The sequence below is a fragment of the Dipodomys merriami genome, unplaced genomic scaffold (assembly GCF_024711535.1).
Source record: "Dipodomys merriami isolate MVZ:Mamm:240054 unplaced genomic scaffold, mDipMer1.0.p SCAF_113, whole genome shotgun sequence".
NCBI lineage: Eukaryota > Metazoa > Chordata > Mammalia > Rodentia > Heteromyidae > Dipodomys > Dipodomys merriami.
The window spans coordinates 1,695,275-1,711,819 of record NW_027202416.1 but is presented as its reverse complement, the minus strand read 5'-3'; positions in this window follow the sequence as shown (position 1 = coordinate 1,711,819).

Sequence of the window (16,545 nt, the reverse complement as noted above, 5' to 3'; positions counted from 1 at the left end):
AATCAAGTTAGGATGAATGAAATCTATTGTAACACTAACTAGTAAGTGTTAGTATTGGCGTATAATTTGGATTAAAATCAGTGTCAGTATTTTGTTCTGATTATGATTAGTGTTATGAATAGGAAAGTTTTAGTATAAAATTGAGTTTTCACTAACAAGTAGAAGCAAAAATGTGAGAATGAATAGTAACTAGAGCATTACCATGATATATATATATATATATATATATATATATATATATATATATATATATATATATTTCTCAGTGAGCATTCTTATAATGATTAATGAGAGTTTTCTAGCCAGGTTTAGGTTGAGAGTTAACATTGAGTAATGGACTAGATGATAAGTAAATATGAAATTGTTTTAGAATACAGTGGTTCAGGAAAAGGTAGTATCAATGGAAACTACAGTGTTTTCCCTGATAAGAGAATCTGATGACAAGTAATATAATGGTTCATGTTAGGGAACAAGATAACTTCAGAGGTAGAGTCAGGAAATTTGTTGGAATTAGGGCAAATTGAAACTCATTTCCAGAGTGAAAACTGGAATATTCATTTCAATGAATAAAAACTAGAGTATTTTTAATATTAATTTTGGACTATGATTAGGTTGACAGTTAGGTTTCAGTTCCAGCTGGGCTTAGTGTTAGCATTAGGGAAATGGAAAATTTAGGGTCAAACTGAAAGTTAATCTTCGAATAACAAGTCAAGATAGAATTAGGATGAATATGAAATAGGAAACTGCTAATAATATTAGGATTGGGATATGATTAGTGTAAGGGTTAGCCTGAATATTCCAGTTAGGGTTCTTGTTAGAAAAATGACAAGATATTGAGTAAAACTAGAAATTATTTTAAGAAAGATGAGTTGAATCAAAGATAGGATGTATAAATTTAATATATATTGTGTGGCTTTTTGAATGCAGAGGCAACTGGTTCTAGGGTTAGGGTTACTTTTTTAATTTATGAACTAATGAATTAAAGGCACAATTCTTTCTTTCTTATAATCCAAGACAGTCACGATTTGGGGGAAAAACTCAATTTTCTACATGAAAATGTGTCTTAAAATATTTTCCAACCAGGATTAAATAATAGTGAGCAGGGTGTCATTTATTAAAATTAGGTAAGTTGATGATACAGCTTTCAAAAACATCCAAACACAGAGTATTGGAACTCAGATATGTCATTGGGAAAACAGATATTGTACTTGCTCTAGCTGGGAAATTGTGTGTGTGTTCGTGCGTGTGTGTGTGGGGGGGTGTGTGCACCCACCACAGGTCTTCAACTCAGGCCTGGGTCCTGTCGTCAGCTTATTCTGTGGAAGTATGGCACTAAACCACATAGTCACAAGTTTTCTTCTGGCTTTTTAATAGTTAATTTGAGATGCATATCTCATGGACTTTCCTCTCTGGACTTAATCTTCTGATCCCCAGCAATCCTTGGGTTAGTATTACTGTGGGTGCTACCACAAAGTGTCAGTTCATTAAACTGGGAGCAATATGGAAATACTTGTGCAAGATACAAAGTAACCAGTTCATTAATGTGGGAGTAACAGAATCACATTAGTTTGCCTTCAAAGACATTGTTTCTAATGAGTTTAACTGAAGCCCAAAGCATAATCCAAACCTATTAGTCACACTGTATGAAGTAGCACATATTCATGATGTAGAATATGTACAATGAATTAAATCCTGAATCAAAAGACTTTGTTGGATTTGTAGCAAAGAAATAGAGTGTCATTGAAATGAAGTCCAGACTGGAGGCCTGTAGCGAGCAGCAGAGCATTTGCTTAGTGCGTGTCCAAAACCCAGGACCATAAAGATGTAGAAGAAAGTGAAAGTGTAGGAGAAAGAGGAAAGGACAGGAGGAGGAAGGGGTAAGAGAGAAGAAAGGTCATAGCATGAGAGAGAAGAGGATGGGACAGGGAGAAAGTAGAGGTAGGAGAGAAGGAAGAGGGAAACAGGACAGTAGGGAAGAGGAGCAGAAGAAGAGGTAGGAAGAGGAAGATAAATGTAAGATAACAACAAGAGCTTTTGGAAAACATTTTACATAAGCGATGTGCATGTGCAGGCAGGATTATTTTCTAATCAGAGAAATACCTAGCACAGTGACAATATGGGTGATACCTGTTGCTTGGTCATTTTATTCTCTTTCTTCAGTGAGGTGTTCAGAAGAAATGCTGAGTTTGGTGTTTTACAGATACAGTTCAGGATTTCTTTTCATGAATCAAACATGGGAAAGGACTAAATGCAACTTCCCTTAATTAAAAAAAGAATAGAAGCTATATATATTAGTGTTACTATGCATGAAGAAATCCTGGAGATTTCTGGTTAATTCAGAAGTCCCCATGCAAAAATATAGGACAAGAGGAAAGCAAAACTGTTTTTAAAGTGTAATAGGTTATCATTGATGAATAGTTTTCCTGGACATTTTTCGTTTTTCTTTCTTTTTTCTTTTTTTTTTTTTTTTTTTTTTTTGCCAATTGTTCATTGCTCCAAGGCTGTGCCCTGGAGCCCTTTCCAAGTCATTATGTGAAACTCCATTTCTGTAGTCCCTGTGGGTGTGGGTGTCTTCTTAGGTCACCTGTTGAGATGTGGGGTCAACTCCCTTACGGTGGATGTGCAGTGGGTGGATGTGTGTGCATGCTCCTCAGAATTGCTAGATGAAGCCCACCCACTCATCCCACCTAACTTCCCAGTCTCAGTTGCTCCATTTCACCCAGCAGCTGGCAGCCATGGGGCTGGAGTTGAGGCCACTGCTGCCCTCTCCTCCTCCAGCTGTGCTGGTACTTGTCTTCTGTGCTCCTGAGTGTGTGGCCCATCCTAGGGAGACTCTGTTCTGGGGTCACTGCCTGTCCCCATGAGTGGGGGGTGGGGGACACCATGTTTGTACACTGCACAGTCCATGGGTAAAGGAAGGCTGAGCATGCAGTCTGCCTCCTTGGGGCTAGGTATCCTAGCCTTGGTTCACTTCATCAGGCTTTAAGGGGGGCGGGGGACTGGAGCCATGTGCTGGCCCTTCTGCCAGCTGGCTTGTGACAGCTGCAGCAGCTCAGCAACCTGGAGCCACTTCAGCATCTCTGTGGACCTCCATTTTCTGGACCCTGTGGAGTCAGGTACAGGGCCAACCCAACATATGCCCATCTGTGCCAGAGGAGCCTGGACTTGCAGCACACCAGCTGCATCACCGAGGGACTGAAGCCCCATTGGCATTGCTGTGTAGTCTCCTCCATCACCCTTCTGGCCCATATGGGGCCAGCTCTGGGTACCATTCCAGGGATACTCCATTTGGAGGCAATGGGCTCACCCCCTACCTCGTTGTTCTCCAAAGCAGGGGAATGAGCCTGGTCTTGGCAGTGTAGGCTGCACTGATGGAAGGCAGGTCTTGGTGTCTGCCCTGCCTTACCCCCTGGCTTTGACATCTGAGTCTGGGTTGCTTGGTTTGGTCACTAATGGAGCCTTGTTGGCTACAGCCCACCGCAACAAGTGCTATACTTGCTGCAGCAGCAATGCAGTGTCCTGGGCCCCCTTAGGGTCACCACATGGACCACTGATGGGTCTACATGGGCCGGGTGTGGGTTTCATCCCAGGACTCCCATTAGGAAGTGCCACTCCCCTTCATGGTACTGGAAGCAAGAGGTGCCACATATAATATCTACTTTCTAACAGTTCCCTTCATTGAGATAAACAGAACTGGGAGATATAAATAAGTTTTATAAAAACAAAATATATAAACTATATCACTTCAACTTGTTAAACCATTGTAATATTTTTATCCAGTAAGAATTCTGTCTGTAATTACTTCTTTTACACTTGAATACAACTAATGTAACATATTTTGTGTGTATTTTACTATTCTAGTATAACTTTATTTGTACTACTTACATACAATTTTTTTCAAATTCTGATATTTAATCACGTGTTTACGGGAAAGAGTTTTGTTGTACTTTTATTTCGGTTATACATTATGGCCTTATGAATACAAACAATAAAATCCATTCTTGCTAGTATAAAGTTCAGTGATCTTTGACTAGAGACTCAAGGATAGAGCATTACAAATCATACAGTAATGTGTATCACTTTGTTTAATAGTGCTTTATAAAATAATTAGTAATTCAGGCGGCAGCCACCTCATCTGGCATGCTGGTCTTTCTGGTTAAGTAGGATCCTAGTGGCAGCATGACCATATCGGACCCTTGTGGGCACCTCTCCTGGGACAGTGGGAGAAGATCAGGGTGCACCTGCTGTTGGGCTAGGGCAGCAACCCAGCAGCTGCTGCGTGAATGACACAATGTCACTGACTCACATCTAGCACATGCCTGCTCCGTGGGCCTGGGCCCTGAGGATCAGCCCCTGGGAGCACACATACACTACAGGGCAGGGGCTGCCCACCTTTGAAAGAGTACAGATTAAACAGAAGCCAGTCTGTGGATAAGCTTGTACAATATTTATCCTTCATGGAGCACAGGACTATTCTGCTCTGTTGTGGGGAGAAGACAAGAAAGACAGGCCCAGGAGAGGTGATGCCAACTTTTGTACTCAGGCTGGCAAGGAAACTTCTTCCATGCTCTCTCCAGTAGGCTCAGGAAGCCCTTCCATGCTCCTTTTCCATGGAGCAGCAGCCAGGGACACTCACATCTTGTACTCCTGGCTGCTTTTTTGAGTTTGTTTGTTAATTTATTCAGAGAGCCCCTCCCTCAGACAGCAGTTTTATTCTGGGTTTTGTAAAAACGTTCAGCATCTGAGCATTCCCAGGTTTTTTTTTTATTGTTTCTTGTAAATGCGTTGTGAAATTTGTGTTTTAGGTGTTGAGGTGAGGGAGGAGGAGCCAGATTATGAACATAGTTTCCTACAAGCCTTTCATCTAAAAATGAAAATAGAGTCTCTCTAAAAATGCCTTTCCAGAAATAAATTTGAGATGGAAAAAAGGTTGTCTTCCCATGAGATGAAAATGTGCTATTTTTATATGCATGTTTTATGCGTTCAAATTACACGTAAGCAATTCACTATCTAGGAACAATCGTGCAGACCTAAGAATTAAGTGTTTTGTGAGCTTCAGGCAGGGTTATCACAAAGACCTCTTTGCTATTCGGGGTCTTTTATTGTTCCATCTGACTTTTTGGATTGCTTCTTCTATTTCATTGAAGAGTGAGATTGGGATATTGATAAGTATCACATTGAATTTGGATATAGCCTTTGGCAGTATTGCCATTTTCATGATGTTAATCCTCCCAATCCATGAGCGTGGGAGGTTGCCCACTTCCTGAGTTATGCTTTCATTTTCTTTTTCAGGTTTTTAAATTTCCATCATAGAGGTCCTTCACCTGTTAAGTTAACTCCTAGGTATTTTATTTTTTGTGTGGGTATTAAAACGGGGTTGCTTTCCCAATTTCAGCCACACTCATATCGTTATTGGAATACAGGCAAGCCATTTATTTCTGAGGGTGAATTTTATACTCGGCTAGTTTGCCAAAGTTTCTGATCAGCTCAAGTAACTTGGGAGTGGAGTACATGGGGTTCTTTGAATACAAGACCAGCTCATCTGCAAAGATGGATATTTTTACTTCATCTTTCTCTATTTGGATCCCATGTAAGTTAGCATCTTGTCTTATTGCCCCATCTAGCATTCTAATACTAAATTGAAGAGTAGTGGAGAGAGCAGACATCCTTATCTCATTCCTGAATTTATAAGAAATGTCCTTAACTTTTCACCATTAAGTATAATGATGGCTTTAGGTTTGTCAGTCCTTAGCAGAAAGAACAGCACTGGAGCAATATCAGTTCCAAATTTCAAACTCTACTAAAAAGCCATAGTAATAAGAACAGCTTGGTTCTGGCACAAGAACAGACCTGAGGACCAACGGAATAGGACTGAAGACTCAGAAATGAATCCCCTGACCTATAGCCACCGAATGTTTGACAAGGGAGCAAAAAAATAGAATGGAAGAAAGACAGCATTTTGAGTAAATGATGTTGGCACAATTGGTTAAACACCTGTAGAAAACTAAAGCTAGATCCGTATATATCACCCTGCATGAGAATCAACTACAAATGGATCAAAGCCCTCAAAATAAAAGAAGACACCATGAAAACATTGCATGAAGGAATAAGATAAACTCGAGCGCTTTTTAGTACAGGCTGAAAATTTCTTTATAGAGAGCCAGAAACAAAGAGTAAAGAAAGATAAGTTAAGAAATTAATTTTTTAATTCATCTCTTTATGATACTAGTAATTTGCTATTACAAGATGAGATGGAATTATAAATTCCAAGTGCTAATGGAGTCTGTATACAATAAACATGTTAAAATAGTCAAAAAACAGAAATCAAAGAAAATTTGGACAAATGGGATTACATGAAACATCAGAGCTTCTGCAAAGCAAAGGTCATAGTTAGCAATATCAATAGAAAGCCCACGTTCTGGTAGAAGATTTCATGAGACATAAAATGGACAAGGTCTCACATCTAAGATATACTTAGGACTCAAAAACTTAAATTCTCCAACAGCAAATCCTCAAAGAAACAACCGCTCGATAACTAAGTGGGCTAAAGACTTAGAGAGTTCTCTGAAGAAGAAATAAAAATGGCCATTAGGCACATGAAGAAATGCTCAACTATTCTAGCTACAAAAGAATGCAAATCAAGACAACATTGAGATTGCACCTTACCCTAGTTAGAATGGCTATAATCAAGAAATATAATAGCAACAGATGTTGGAGGGGATGTGTCTAAAAGGACTCCTATTGCATTGTTGGTGGGAGTGTAAACTTGTTTAAACACTTTGTAAAGCAGTATGGAAGTTCTTGAAAAGACTCCAGGTAAAGCTCCCCTATGACCCAGCAATCCCACTTTTGGGCATTTAGGCATTTACCCAAATGATCACAAACAAGATCATACCAAAGTTGCAAGCGCTACCATGTTTATTGCAGCATTATTCACAAAAATTATGATATGGACCCAACCTTGATGCTCCTCAGTTCATGAGTTGATCAAAAAAAGTGATACACACACACACACACACACACACACACACACACACACACACACACACACACACACACACACAATTGAATTCTATGCCTCCATTAGAAAGAATGAAATTGCCTCATTTTTTAGGAAATGGAAAGACTTGGTAAGTATTATATTAAGTGAAGTAAGGCTAGGCCCAAAGAAACATAGGTCCCATGTTTTCCCTTGTTTGCAAGGACTAGTACACGTCTAGTACAAGCACAAAAGATCAAAGACTATGTACATATGACCATATAAGATGATGTTAAGCGAAATATACCCCAAGTCAGAGACACAAGTGGTTTTATCTTTCTTGCCTTTTGTTTTTAATATACTTATAATGCACTATGTGATTCTTTTGTAGGTTCATACCCCCATGGCATAATTCCTGTTTTCACTGTATTTGATTCTAGTGTACTGCATCTTTTATATACATTTTTGTAATTTGGGGAGTGGAAAGGTTATAGCAGAATGCTGAAATGTGGATGCATTGTGACGATGAGTTATACAGGACACTATGTCGAAAATGAATTTATAATGTCGGGTAGGAGTCAAGGAAGAAGGAGTTGGAGAGGTGGGGAGGGAAGTAGTAGGGGAAAAACAAAGGAGGAGGTAACAATGCTCAATAGGAAATGTAATCATTACCTTACTCATGTAACTGTAAACCCTCTGTATAGCATTTTTACAATAAAAAATATAAAAAAATCTTTCCCTGGTGTAGATTTCCAGTGCTGCCCTGGGCATTGCATTTTTTGCCTTTTCTGGCTGTGGTTAGGTCCACCTGTCCAGTGGATCAGTAGTCTTCACAGCTTCTTGGTCCTGAAGTGGTACTTGGATTATACAGTGGTGGTTGGAACCAGGCCAAGGACAGGATAAAAACACTTCCAGGGCATGGCTTCTTCATTCCCCATGCAACTAGGATTGCAAGCAGAATTTCTCTGAATTTACTCCAGAAAACAATCACTGCACCAAAAGGCAAGGTCACCAAACACCTCCCTCCTCCCCACATTCCCTCCTTTCTCTCTCCTTGGGAAAGTACAAAAGAATTTTGTAGGTTTTGGTAAACAAACAATTGTCCACTACCTCCCCCGTAAAACTAGGCTTAAAGTCACTAAGTCATGTAAATGGATAATGCTGCCCTCATTATTCTGGATAACAACTTCAGGTTGTTTGATGCTTTAATTTGTAGTTGGTGGTGGTGATGGTAGGAGGGCCTGAACTCTGGGTCTGGGCACTGTCCTTGATGAGCTTTTCATCTCAAAGCTAGTGCTCTACCACTTGAGCCACAAAGCCATTTTCACTTTTTCTTCTTATGTGGTGCTGAGGAATTGAACCCAGGACTTCATGAATGCAAGACAAGCACTCTACCACTGAGTTTCCTTCCCAGCCCTAATGCTTTAAATCTTCAAATTGTATTTTTGTCGGTCCTGGGGTTTAATTTCAGGACCTGGGTGTTAACATATCACTGAGTTCTTCAGCTCAAGGGGAGCCTTCTACCACTTGAACCACAGTGCCACTTCTTGTCCTCATAATGATGAGGAGAATATTTGAAGGTGAATACGTGATTACAGAGGTGTGCTTACTTGAGTTATATGTTCATGGCATAGTTTATATACTGTTGAAAATGAGACAGTTAAGATAGGGTTGTTGACATTCCTTGTATCCTTAACAGTATAATATTAAAACCAGTTTTATAATATATTATTTATAGTAATCATAGAATATCCCTAATTATGCATATATTATAAATATATCATTTATATTTTATGTAATATAGTATTTTACGTATATTATGCATACATAATTTAATTTCTCTGCTCATCTGTCCAGGAATTAAATTAGAAATGTCTTTGAAAATTGATAGTAAAGTAGGGTCCTTACAAGTTTGATTGCAACATAGCGTTTTACCCAATAAGTAGTTATTTATTCAGAATTGGTTTAGAAATGGAATATCATAACATAATTGAACATTCAGAAATAATTATGTAGGAACATGCCAAGGACGGAATTCAAAAAATATAACACGAGGACCTGTTGCAACAATAAGAAGTACAAGTTGTCATGTCAAAAACGAACTTTACAACTTGGGGGAGAGGATTGGGAATGGGGGGTGGGAGGATGGGAAGGGATGGGAAGGGTAACAAAGGAGGAGGCTACAATGCTTGATAACAAATGTACTCACTATCTTGCCCATGTAATTGTAACCCCTCTGTACAGTATTTTCACAATAAAAAATATATAACATGATTCATATCTGTAATCCCAGCTACTTAGAGGCTGAGATCTGAAGATAGCTATATGAAGCCAGTCTAAGTGAAATGGCTCAGGGACAAGACCCAGACCATAGTTCAAGTATCAGTACTGGCACAAAAATAAATTATGTGACTAAAACATACAAATATATTCAGTTAAATAAAGTTGTCATTCCTTGTATCCTTCACAGTATAATACTAAAATGAGTTTTATACATATATTATTTATAATATTTATAGAATATTATTTATAGAATATCAATAATGATACATGTATTATAAATATATCATTTATATGTTATGTAATAGAATACATTACATATATTATGCACACCTAATTTATACTGATAAAACTAATATCCATTAAATTGATATAAGTTTTAGAATAGGGAATAGATTTTCTTTAGTACAACAAGAAAGTAACTAGTCACAAAAATTATTTCTTTTTTATTATATATCCATAAAAACTATTCCCTGTGTATTCAAGGTACTTAATTATAAAAGCCTGTGTTCATCAGAAAAAGGGGATTTGTTCTCCTTAAGGAATTACTCCAGGAATAATAAACAGTGGACGGTGAGTGATGTTCATTCAGGTATTTTTGTAGAAATTAAACTGATCTTTATTTGGTATAAAGATCACTTACACTCTCATTATCCACACCCTTTTCATGTAAAAATGCTTATATTCTGTAGCATTGTTATTGCCCTTATAACCATAATTAGGAAGATAATGTGAGTTCATCCGCTCCATAACTCTTTAAAGGTAATGAATGTTACAGAGAATAGCCTCAGATATGCCTGGTGGAAATCTGGATTTGAATTATCGGTCGACAACTGATTAGTCTTAGGTACTTGGGAAATTTGTTTGGCCTTCTTGCCTACTTCTGTTTTTAATAAAATAGTAATTCATTTCCTAACTTGAAGAAAAGACATGAGCACTAAAATTACCCTAATGCAAGTGCAGTGCTTGGAATGGTGTCTGCACATTGTGAAGTAGGTCTCAAAGAAGTCAGTTTCCACCAACATGGTCACAGCATCCTTCCTGAAGGCCTTAAGAAATATATACCCAATTGATATTAATATCTGTGAAAATTTGTCTTTACTACCAAAAAAGTTCTTTTCTTCATATGAACAATGAAAGTAATGTTGCAGCTATCCTGTGTCTTTTACTCTGAAGGAATTTTGCCTAAATTTCATTCTTACTCTATTAGTGGTAGCAGTAGCATTCTTTAGTGCTACCCTTAATGTTTCTAGTTCTGTTTTCCATTTGGAATACTATTGTAACTTAGTTTATAAACTTTGTTATGAGAGTAAATAAAATAAAACTGCTGAAGTTTTCAACAATGACAATGCATTACATTTTATGTGCTTACTACTTTCCTAAAATTATTCTTTTTGGATTATATATCCCTAACAAACTATTTTTTATGATTTCTTGTATGATTTATATACATTTCTTATGTGTTTCTTATATGATTTTTAGAGACCCATAAATAAAACAGCAAAGAACAATAAAAGTGTAGGAAAGAAGTCATAAACAATACTATTATGGTGGTCTCAATGGTTAAGTGTAAAGAATATGTAAGAAAACAGTTGGAAGATTCATTTTCTCTTTTCGCTGTTCTCTCCCCCTTCTTTGTAGAACGGTTCTCACTATGAAGCACCAAGTGGTCTGGACCTTTCAAGCCTTGTCTCAGTGACAGAAGTGATGGGATTAGGGACATGTGCTCCCATGGATGGCATTTAGGAAGTTCACAATATAGCAATACGAATACACATAAAAAACTTGCATGAGTCATGTATATTCCCCCCTCAATTTGCAAAATTAAATTTATATGTCAAAACATCAAATTAGGAGAGGAGGAAGATGGAGGAGGAGAAGCTGGAATCTGAACAAGCTTTCGCATAGAAAGCAGTTTTAGAGTTCCAGTGAACAGTCCTAAGCCAGAGAATCACACCAAGTGTGCCATCACAGGACAGAGAGTTAGACAAGAGAGGGGAAGCCAAGGCAAAAAGACACATCTGAGCACCTTCCAGCAGCCCCGGTGGCGGCGGCAGCAGGGTCGCGGCTGAGAACGCAGCCGGCCATACTGAGCGCTCACACAGAGAGTCCAGGACGAAGGAGCCAGGCACAGCAGGCGAGAGGATTCTACTCAACACCAGCAAGAACCGACAAGGAGCGGACATCTTCATCCTGCAGTTCGCAGACCAGAGACGACCCAGGATCCAAGACTTGATGTGAGTAGAAGCCCGACGTCCTCACTCCTTCTCAGGGAGCAGAGGAGGGAAGGCCACCCCTCCCCCCCCCAGCACCGGTGATCTCCATCTTGGATACTGATAAAGCTCAGAGGAGCTGCCAGCTCCAACCCAGGCCTTGGAATAAAACGAGTCATTTAGCAGGTCACAAGAACTTAACGGTGGCGAAGTGACCTGCCAGACTCGGCTCCATCCAGGGAAAAGTCACCCAGTTCAGGCACCAGCCACTGGACTGGCTTTCCTCACTGGGTAACCAGAGCCAGAGGCTGCCCCTCCCTCTAGCAGCCTAAGCAATCAATTGAAAAACAGAAACCCTGAGAACAGCTCCAGGCTGGGCTCTGTGAGTTTGTTTGTTTGTTTGTTTTTTCACAAAATAGACCCAGGAAGATGCTACTGATTGTTGAAAGGCCTCAACTCTACCCAGAACCTAGCCTTACCACTGCATCCCCCTCTTTTGTGATTCTCAAAGCAGATCACCCTCCCAGTAAACTAATCTGGGAGGGGGATCTCAAAATCTTGGGTAAAGCAGAGCATTTTTCTGCCTGTTCTAACAAACTGACTTAAGAAACCAATCAAGCCACAGGACCTCAACCTGACCAGAGACTCCAACAAAAGGCTGTTTACAGACAAAAGGGAGATACAGGATTCTTCCCACCTCTCCCAAAAAATCAAAAAAAAAAAATCAAATCAAAGAACTTTTTTTATTCTTCTCTTCCTCTTCTTTTTTTTTTCTCTTTTTTTTGGTACCTTATATATATATAATTTTTTTCCTTTTCTAAAAATTTTATTAATCTTTAATTTTTGCCTTTTTTGAAAAAATAATTGTTTTCCAGTAACTTATTTTCCTCTTATAATTTTTATTTTAGGAATTCATGAATGTGCGTTTTCCTTTCTTTTCTTGTCTTCTTTCTCTTTTTCTTTCTTTCTTAACTATTTTTTTGTTTTTTTGTCTAGCTCTACTAAACTTCTGATCTTTTTCTCTCCCTTTCTAATCCCTTTCACCTTTTCCTCTCTTGTGATCTTCTGTATGTGACTTAACTCTTGTCCTGCACATCCTCAGATAAACCCGTACTTAAGTAGTAGACCCTATCCCCCATTGTGTACACACTTAATCCACAAATTTATTACTCAATTCAAAACCTCTGAGACTTTAATTCCTTAATAGCAGTACTACCTCTTTATACCTATATAATATTTTAAGCATTTTCTTAAGTTTTTCACTTCTCCTCTATGTCCCTACCCTTCTATTAATATACTCACATTCCTCTCTAAATAGATGGTCTTTTAATCTCCATAATAATATTAATTTTTACGTTTCTATTTTTTTCTGGTCTCTTTTCATTTCCCTTTCCCTTTCTTCCTTTTCTCTCTCTCTCTACTTGCATCCTACCCAACCTATTTCCTGCATTGAGATTAGGACATAGTTAACTCTCCCTGTGCCTCCCCACACCAATCTATTCCTATTTTTTACACACATCACTCCCTAACCCTAAAAATTTCTGGTTTTCCAAATTCTTCTCTGTGGTTTGAAACCCAATAACATATAGTTGTTTGATGTTGAATAGATGTATCTATTGAACTAGATTGTATCTGTAGACTATTGACTGTATAAATGCAAACGGTGGTTGATGGTGGCCTTAAGATAGTGTTCTAGCACAAAACTGGTGCTATTTTCATCTCAAATGGGCAGAGTAAGCCGGAAAAACACAAGAAAAATGGCAAATCCGGGTATCTCAATTCCCAATCTTGATAATCAGGGGTCAGATCAGATAATGAACAACCCAGAGGAGAGTTCCCAAATAGCCCTACAAACACTGGTGGCAAACATGATTAATGAGAAGTTTGACAACTTACAAAGGTCTCTGTATGAGTGTGATAGGGAGAGAGAGGAGGCATCCCAAAAGTTTATACAGGAATATCATAAGCGTGAGGAAGCTAATCAAAAACTGATACAGGATTTGCGTGAACGACTTGAGAATAGTCAAAGAGAAAGGGAGGAATGGCGTGAGCAGGCAGAAAACACTCAAAGAGAACTGCAGGAATCCCACGAACGGGAAGAAAGAGAATTGCAGGAATCCCACTGACGGGAGGAAGCTAATCAAAGACTAATTCAGGAATTGAGAGACCAGGGAGAGAATACACAAAGATCAATAAAGGCATTCATGGAATCCATTAACAAAGAGCTGAAGGAAGTCAGGGAGACCACAAAGGGAATGCTGAATGGAACCCAACAGAAGGAATGGGAGTCCAAAGAAACCATAACCAATCAACTAAGTGATTTGAGAACAAACACTGAACACAAAATTAAGGAAGTAAAGAAATTCATACAAGACCTAGAGCAGAGCTTCAAAATAGTACTTGAAGCCATCAAAGCTGACCAATTAGAAGGAAAACAGATAAAAAAACATAGTAGAGAGTCTTGACAGCAGGTTAGACTATGCAGAATATCGAATCTCAGGGATTGAAGACAGCCTAGATATTATAGAGAAAGAACATATAACCATCCAAGACAAGTCCAAGAAATATGATAGATCTAAACAACACCTGGAAGACACCATCAGAAGGCCTAATCTAAGGATAATGGGTGTAGAGGAGCACCTAGAAACAGAAGTTAATGGTCTAGGAAATTTGTTTAACAGGATCCTAGCAGAGAACTTCCCAAACATACAAAAAGATAGGCCTATTCAGATACAAGAAGATTTTAGAACCCCAAATAGACCAGAGAAGAATAGGACATCCCACCGTCACATTATAATCCACACAGGATAAACTCAGACCAAGGAAAACATCCTTAAACCTGTCAAGGAGAAAAGGTTCACCTATAAAGGGAAACCAATTAGAATCACCTCAGATTTCTCAGCAGAGACAATCAAAGGAAGATGAGCCTGGAATGACGTATGCCATGCACTAAAAACAAACAACTATCAACCAAGAATACTGTGCTAAACTCTCCTTCATAACTGAAGGCCAAATAAAATACTTCCATAGCAAAGAAAAATTGAAACAATACATCTCCACCATACCAGCCCTACAAAAGCTTCGTAAAGATTTCCTACACATAGAAAACCAACAAGACTGCAATAAAGGCCAAGAAACTGCACCCAAACTGAGAATCCAAGAACCATAGGAAGAACCCAGTTCTTACAGCCCCCAAGAAGGTGGATAACATGGCAGAAACTCCCAAATAACTCTCAGTCCTATCTCTTAACGTTAATGGACTGAACTCGCCAATTAAGCGACATAGAATGTCTAGTTGGATTAAAAAACAAGACCCTTCTATCTGCTGCCTGCAGGAGTCACATCTTGCCCGTAAAAACAAACACATTTTCAAGATTAAAGGCTGGAACAAAATCTACCAAGCAAACGGCCCCCATAAATAGGCTGGAGTTGCAATCCTAATATCAGATAAAATAGACTTCAAATTAAAATTCGTGAGAAGAGATAAAGAAGGTCGCTACATATTAATTAAAGGATCTCTCCATCAGGAGGATATTACAATTCTAAATATCTATTCGCCAAACAATGGAGCACCCAAATTTATCAAAGAAACACTACTTTCCCTCAAATCCCTTATAGATCCAAAGACATTAATTGTTGGTGATTTTAACACACCACTCTCCCCAATAGATAGATCAACTCGGCAAAAACTCAACAGAGAAACCACAGATCTAAACAGCTGCATAGATCAACTACACTTAACAGACATCTACCGAACATTTCACCCAGCAGCATCAGAATACACGTTTTTCTCAGCAGCACATGGAACGTTTTCTAAAATAGACCACATTTTAGGCCACAAAGCAAACTTGTCTAAATTCAGAAACATTGAAGTTATACCTTGCATTCTCTCTGACCACAAGGGAATAAAATTAGAACTCAACACCAAAAGCCACCAAAGAAAGTCCGGTATCACATGTAGGATGAACAACACACTGCTGAATCATGAGTGGGTCATGGAAGAGATTAGAAAGGAAATTCAACTATTCATGCTTTTCAACAAAAATGAACACACAAATTACCAGCTCCTCTGGGACACAGCAAAGGCAGTACTCAGAGGCAAGTTTATAGCTCTGAGCTCCTACATCAACAAATTGGAGAGAAATGAAACTAGCAATTTAATGACACATCTAAACCTCCTTGAAAAAGAGCAACAAGATAAACCCCAATCCACTAGACAAGAAGAAATAATCAAAATTAAATCAGAATTAAATGAATTAGAATCCAAAAAAACTATAGAAAGAATCAACAAAACAAAGAGTTGGTTCTTCGAAAAACTTGACAAATTTGACAGACCCTTAGCAAGTCTTATCAGAAAAAGGAGAGAACACACCCAAATTAATAAAATCAGAGATGAGAATGGAAACATCACCACGGATACAACCAAGATTCAGAACATTATAAGGGAATTCTCAAAACTTTATGCTAATAAATTTGAGAACTTGACAGAAATGGACCTTTTCCTAGCAAATATTGACATGCCAAAACTAAACCAAGATGAGTTAAACCAGCTCAACAGGCCAATATCAAGGATTGAAATAGAAACAGCAATAAGAGACCTCCCAGATAAGAAAAGTCCAGGACCAGATGGTTTTACAGCGGAATTTTACAAGGCCTTCAAAGCAGAGCTCACACCAATACTCCTCCAACTGTTCAATGAAATTGAAAGAGAAAGCACACTACCGAACACATTCTATGAAGCCATCATAACCCTCATCCCAAAAAGAGGCAGGGACTCATCAAAGAAAGAGAACTATACACCCATTTCTTTGATGAACATTGATGCAAAACTTCTCAACAAAATTTTGGCCAATCGACTTCAACAATTCATCCAAAAAATCATACACCACGATCAAACAGGATTCACTTCAGGGATGCAAAGCTGGTTCAATATACGCAAATCAATTAATATTATTCATCACATCAACAGGAGCAAGAATAAGAACCACATGGTTATTTCAATAGATGCAGAAAAAGCATTCGACAAGATCCAACACCCCTTTATGATGAAGGTTTTGGAAAAATTAGGAATCC